The sequence below is a fragment of the Podarcis erhardii genome, assembly GCF_964252035.2.
Source record: "Podarcis erhardii genome assembly, chromosome: 7".
Lineage (NCBI taxonomy): Eukaryota > Metazoa > Chordata > Lepidosauria > Squamata > Lacertidae > Podarcis > Podarcis erhardii.
In genome coordinates, this window is record NC_138511.1 from 52,783,485 (window position 1) to 52,790,499 (window position 7,015).

Consider the following 7,015-nt stretch of genomic DNA (forward strand, 5'->3'; position numbering starts at 1 on the left):
CTTAAGGGCACATTTCACATTTTCACATCACTAATGATAGGGCTGCCTCTGTCTCTAATTTAGTTAAGGTAAGTCTAGAGATGTTTCGATGGTAATATGGGACTGTTGCAGATTTCCCTTCATCTTCGTCTTGCGTAAGAATGTTGCATCATCCCTCGCACCTTGATTTTGGTTCAGCAGCACAGTGGAAGCCTACACACCTCTTTCAAGTTCGGTATTCTATGATCTCGGTAGCCTGAACCATTCCAATGGATAAATAATGGGTTTCGTTTGGCAAGCAATTTTAGCCTTTACATTCTGAACATACTTACGACAAACACAAGAGATGCCTTGCCATGGCTGGAAGTCTTGGAAGGTTGATAAACAAGTCTTCCCCTGTTGTTTTTCCTTGGGCAAGTCACATTCACAGATATACTGTATGTGTACATGGAGGCTCAATTTAAGAAATCAATGACCAATAGTTGTTAAAAATACCTGCCCTCCCTTTTGAATTTGTCTGTTGTTATTATATTAGTCAGCTAAGTAATAAGAACACAAGAAGAGTCTGCTGGATCAGGACAGTGGCTCAGCATCCTTTTCTCACAGTAGCCAACCAGATGCCTGTGGGAAACTGACAAACAGGATCCAAGCACAGGAGCACTCTCCTCTCCTGAGGTTCCCAGCAACTGGAATCCCAAAGCACTGCTGCCTCTGACCATGGAGGCAGAGCAATAATCATGGCTTGCAGCCATCAACTGCCTTATCCTCCATGAATGGGTCCGATCTTCTTCCAGGTTGGTGGTCATTACTAGACAAGATGCCCATCTGCTTTATATTCTTCTTTTTAATAATGCAAAAATAAACTAAGCTGCCCTCTGCTCCCCCACAATTCAGATTGTCAGTCAGTTTCATTGGAATAGCGCAATCAGCCATTATTCATCAAATCATTGATAACATTAACAGTTAGAAAGCAACAGCAGACACCAACCAATGTTGCTCTGTCAAAGGAGAGAAATTGCTGCTTTTCTTTCAGGTATGCATGCGCCTTTAACCCTGCCTGCACCTTCAGAATTTAGACAATATACTTAATTGTTCTATGGCCTGCGTACACACCATACATTTAAAGCACATGACTTCCCTCCAAGAATCCTGGGAGCTGCAGTTTACCCCTCTCAGAACTGCAATTCATAGCACCCTTAAACTACAGTTCCCAAGAGTCTTGGGGGGCGGGGAAGCCATGTGTTTCAAATCTATGGCATGTAGACAGCCCTATACTGTCACTGTACTATATGTGCTTGTTAAGATCAACCTGTCACTTTTATTTTGCAAAGGAGGAACTTTTCTCCTCTTATCTGCCAAAGGAAGAGTATACAGCAGGGGTAGGCAACCTAAGGCCCGTAGGCCGAATGTGGCCCAATTGCCTTCTAAATCCAACCCACGGACAGTCCGGGAATCAGCATCTTTTTACATGAGTAGAATGTGTCCTTTTATTTAAAATGCATCTCTGGGTTATTTGTGGGGCCTGCCTGGTGTTTTTACATGAGCAGAATGTGTGCTTTTATGTAAAATACATGTCTGGGTTACTTGTGGAGCATAGGAATTCGTTCATCCCCCCCCCCAAAAAAACATAGTCTGGCCCTCAGCAAGGTCTGAGGGACGGTGGACCAGCCCAAGGCTGAAAAAGGTTGCTGACCCCTGGTATACTGTACATGAAGATCAATTCAAAAAAATTCCTTCCAGTAGCACCTTAAAGACCAACTAAGTCAGTTCTTGGTATGAGCTTTCGTGTGCATGCACACTTCTTCAGATACACGAAGAAGTATCTGAAGAAGTGTGCATGCACACGAAAGCTCATACCAAGAACTGACTTAGTTGGTCTTTAAGGTGCTACTGGAAGGAATTTTTTTGTTTTGACTATGGCAGACCAACACGGCTACCTATCTGTAAATGAAGATCAATTGTACAGCTATGAGATTCAAGAACAAAATTTAACAGCCTTGCCCGGTCTGGTGCCTCCAGGGGATTTCGACTATCCATCAGCCCCAGCTTTTTGGACCAGTAACATCTGCCTGACATAACCTATACCACAGGGTTGTTGTGAGGATAAAATGGGGGGGGGGAGAACCATGTATGCCACCTTGAGCTCCTTGGAAGAAAGTTCGGATATGAATGTAAAAAGGAACGGGTGTGAAAATGAATAGACCTTGTCTTGATGGTATCCAATGCCAATAAGTTAATGATGTATTTTGTGACGAGGTGGTTCCTTTAGCAATCATTGTCACTGCAGTGCTATTCAAGAAGTGTCATCAAGCCTGGTGGTCTCTTCTTCATGTCCGGAGTGGAGGTGGGGAAGAGTGGAGCTTATTGAATCAAACACCAGCCTCTTTAATGAAAGCCAGGGGTGGGTGTGAGCCTCAGCTTTGCCTTCCCTGCTTTTGGTTTCCACAAAGCCTGTTTGTTTTACTTAAGGCTAGTTCACTGCACCCTGGTTACCATGGGAATGGCAGAAGGGCGGCCAGCCACACCTTTGTGAACACCACCTGGGTGACTCAGGAGGAGCAACTCAAGAGACAGAGCCTGACCTCATAAAAGTCGAAGCAGGTAAAAGTGCAGGCTCAGGTGATCTCACCCAAATGCTGCATACCCACATATACTTGATCATGGGACAAGACGATGTAGAGAGGCAGGTCCTGAGGAGCAGGCTGTCAGGATCCCCATGCAGTAAGTCAGAGCGAATGTACACTGCGGAGTGCTGCACTAGGACTGTGGAGATCTGGGTTCAAATGTGGCTCAGCACAGTAGCATAGTGACTAACAGGCTGAGCTGTCGATCAGGAAGTTCCTTATTCCTGAATCTCACCTTTGCCATGTACTTAACAAGAGGCCTTAGGCAAGCTCCTATTGTTCAGCCTCAATCTTCCCATCTGTCGTACGGGACATAATCATACTGTGTAAGTTTTTCCTTTCTTTTTAATTAATTGTATGCATAGAAACATACAAAGAACATAACTTAAAACATAGATAAAATTCATTTCCAGTGTCATTGTTATTCTTATCATCCTAAAGCATAAACAAACAACGATGAGTTCCATAAAGCATGCTGAGAGGGTGCCATTACATCATTGGTTTTCTTATCTGCATACATTAAAAAATCAAACCATTCTAATCCAGAATGATCTTTCTTTTTAGTCCCTAACTTCATATTGTTTGTTAACTTTCCAACCAAAACTATATTACAACCCTTTTTATACCAGTATTCTCTTGTAGCTCCTTCCAAACTGCTGCAAAAAGGGCTGGTTGTTAGTTTTGTTGCCATTAAAAATGACTTGTCAACACTTTACTTCACAAATTCTCATTGCTGTTTGAGAAAATGTTTAATAAAGCTAAATAATAAACTGGTTCCATATGTTGATTAGTGATGTCCTTAGTTTCATGAAAGAATACACGTTCACACAATGTTTGCAAAACTTTATTATGGTCAAGAATTGTTAAGTAAGGGAGACCTGTGCTTTGTACAATGCAGATCCAGCAGGCAAACTCAATTATCAATCAATTATTTTTCCTGTTGACCAAAAGAGGAAATTTCTTTCCTAGGGTTGCAAAAAACTTCTAAGGTGTGATCTTCTAAACAGTTCAAAACACAACAAACATGTACACACACATCCAAAACCATAAGCAGAATAAAGGCATTTTTAAAAAGGGTGGGGTGGTTCTATATAATTCAGCAATTACAAGATGTTTTTATGCTCTGAAGTTAAAGAGAATGCTGGCTCTGCTCCCACAAAAAGCAATTACTCATCCAATGCTCTATCGTACTCAGGGTGATTCCAGGCTGTCGCTACTGTTCGGTGGGATTCAGTTGTATACTCTCAAATTCAGGTTGCACAATGAAAGGTGATTGTGCAACCAACCCACTTTTGCAATAAGGAAAGTGATGGGGAAATCCACTGGAAAGTGTGGGGTGGCATCTGCTTGATACAATGTCGTCTAACTTCCCCACAAACAAATAAGGATGAATGCTCAATAAACAGATTGTCTGGAAGCTGCCTTATTCATGACAGCTGGGATTTTTGAGTGTCTTCTATGAAACGCTTAGAGCCCTTGGGTGCTGTTGTGGTTTACAACACGTTTCAAAGTCATGTACAATATTCAATTAAACAGTGGCCTGAATCTCCAGGCCTTTAACATGATCCACAGAAGAACAATACAACCCACCCATCCTGTCTCTTTCCTTATTCATAAAAGGCTTTTACTAGCCCCAATGGCTGTGGATGGTGCCAACAGCACTCCCTGGGTGACTTGGCAGCCTGCCTTGAAACTTAGGGCGTGGCAAGTTTGTGAAACCTGCCAAATGGTTCACCAACTGGAATACCTTTCTTATTCTCAATGCTAGAAAAGCAAATGGTCGGAGCTGAGTAGTTCAAAGTCACACCAAGCTACAGTTTCCAGGATTGTTTGGGAAAACCATGATCATAACAGTGAACATAAGAACCCAAGAAGAACCAAGATACCAACATGATTTTCTGGGGCTAGTGCACTGTATGTGGATAGGGTCTTCCTCTTGCAAAAGAGGACAGATTTGCATATACTTTGCACCAGAAGCAAATCTGTGGATCCCCAAGTTGCTCTTGTTTCAGCTCTGATTGATGTACCCAATGCCAGAATCAGGGATGTGTTGTGGGGTCAGTTTCAGCTTATGCAGTCAGCTGTTGTGGACAAAATTGCTGTGGGCAATACATCTGGCCATGTGCTTTCTTGAGTCCTGTCCCTCCTGGCTTGAGGGGGTGTGACTGGTTGGCTCCAGAGTAGGGTTGCCATACATCCAGAATTTTGCAGACGTAGCCGGTATTTGGCCCTCATAAACAGCGTCTGGGTAGAAATCGCTGAACTGTCCGGGGGAAATCTGAACATATGGCAGCCCATGTTGGAAGTGTAGATTTTGGCAAATTTCCTTAAAAACAGCTTAAAAACTTTTTTTGAGATTTTACAAAATCTCAATTTTGTACAAAATCTGGTTAACACTTTACTGCGTGTGATGCTGGTCCCTGCTGCTTTGAAAGAGGCAGTGGTTGCGTCTCTCCTTAAAGAAACTGGCTCTGGATCCCTTGGACAGGAACAACTATTGACCAACTGCTAATACTCCCTTTTAGGGAAGGTGATGGAGAGGGTTGTGTTGGGGCAGCTGCTATCTGAGTTCAGATCTGGCCCTCTAACTGAGTCACCTTTGTTCATCCTGATAGCTGGCTTTTGCATACAGTGGGACAGGGGGACACAGTATTGTCCTGCTTTGTAGGCACGGGACAAGTGGAAGTGTGGATGAGCCCTTAGTGGTGCCCTTATAGAATTACACAGGGAGGAGGATAACTAGAATTAGTTTGTCTCTGGCTTCACCTCTTCTTCGTCTCTCTGCTTTCTGCCCTATCAATTCCCAGTGGGCACCAGCCACCACTGTCACTGCCTGTAGCCACCCTTCTATCTACTTGTCAACTCTATCAACAAGAATTTTTTTTAAAAAAATTATGACTAGCTCTGCATCCACCTGAGTCTTCCAGGCTTCTCCTACTCGCCCAGGCTCCTCTTGTAGCATCACCCAGGTGGCAGGATGTTTGCAGTCAATCCTAGTTCTCTTCATCATGGCCTGGCCTCTTTAGCTACTCTCTCTCGCTCTCTGTCTCTTTGCAAGAGAGCTGAAAATTCTCTTGAATTTCACCTGCATTCTCCTTGCCACTCCACTCCCCCTCTCTTTATAAACAGTCAGTCTGACAGGTACAAAACCTAAGTGTAGCTCAGGCGCCTGCAACCGGCTTTGAAACCAGGCTTAGCTTAAGCCTCGGAGGGGCTCTAATAATATACACAGGGTCTCCGGGGAGCCTGGTGCAGCTGTTGCCATGCTCTCAAATTAATGGCTCCTTCTTTTCCTCCACAAATGATGAAGGCGAGACTTCTGTTACAGAGAAGGATAATCCATTGCTGATGAAGGAGGCCAGCAGGAGACCCAGACAAGCACATTGTAAATCTCTGGAGCCTGAAATTTGGTGCACTGCCTCTGCTTTCTAGTGAGGGTACATTGCCCACATAGAATAACATGAAAATGAGAGGATGAATGATATTTTTGGTTGTGTTGTGCAATATAACACTGGGCTTTTTGATTCAAAAGATTTCTGCTTTTAACTTCTATTATTTTTTAATATTTGTTATCATCTATCATCTATCTATCTATCTATCTATCTATCTATCTATCTATCTATCTATCTATCATCTCTAGCTCATGTATATCCCTATTATCAATTATATACTAGTGGTGACTACCCATTCCCTGGGAATTTTGATACCCCCCCTCCCCACATATGGTGATTTTTAAATGGATAGTGTAATTGGTGAGTTTGGACCTAGCATGCCAGAAATTGGGTGATGTCACACCAAAGTCATGCTTTGGTCCACTGTCTTTGTTCAAATTGGTGCCTGGTATTCAAACTCCAATGAAATCTCCCACCCCTAAACTCAGGAACCCCTGGGCCAAGTTTCGCAATGATATCTTAAGAGGCATCCAAACCTATGCCCCCAAACAGGTGTAATCACACCCAAGTCACATTTTGGTCTGCTGTCTTGATTCAGAATGGCTCCTATCATCCAAGTGTTGACAAAGACTGTCACCCCCACATCAGGAACGTTCATGCCTAGCTTGGTGACAATATATGCTGAAAAATATGTGTAGTCACCGCAATTACACATTTTGGTCTGCTATCTGATTCAAAATGGTGCCTGACACCCAAACAGCAATGTAGATGTCCACCTCAGGAACCCTTGTGCTGAGTTTGGTGATGATATCTGAAGAGACAGTAGAACTTATATCAAAACACACATGAAAGTGATGTTTCAATCCACAATATTGAGTACAAATGGTGGCCAAGGTCCAAATGCTGAGGAAGAGCACTATCCCCACCTTAGGAACCCTTCTGCCAAGTTTGGCAACAATATATCTAGAGGCATCTGAATTTGTAGAGTACAAATGGACAAAACACTTTCCAAATACAGTG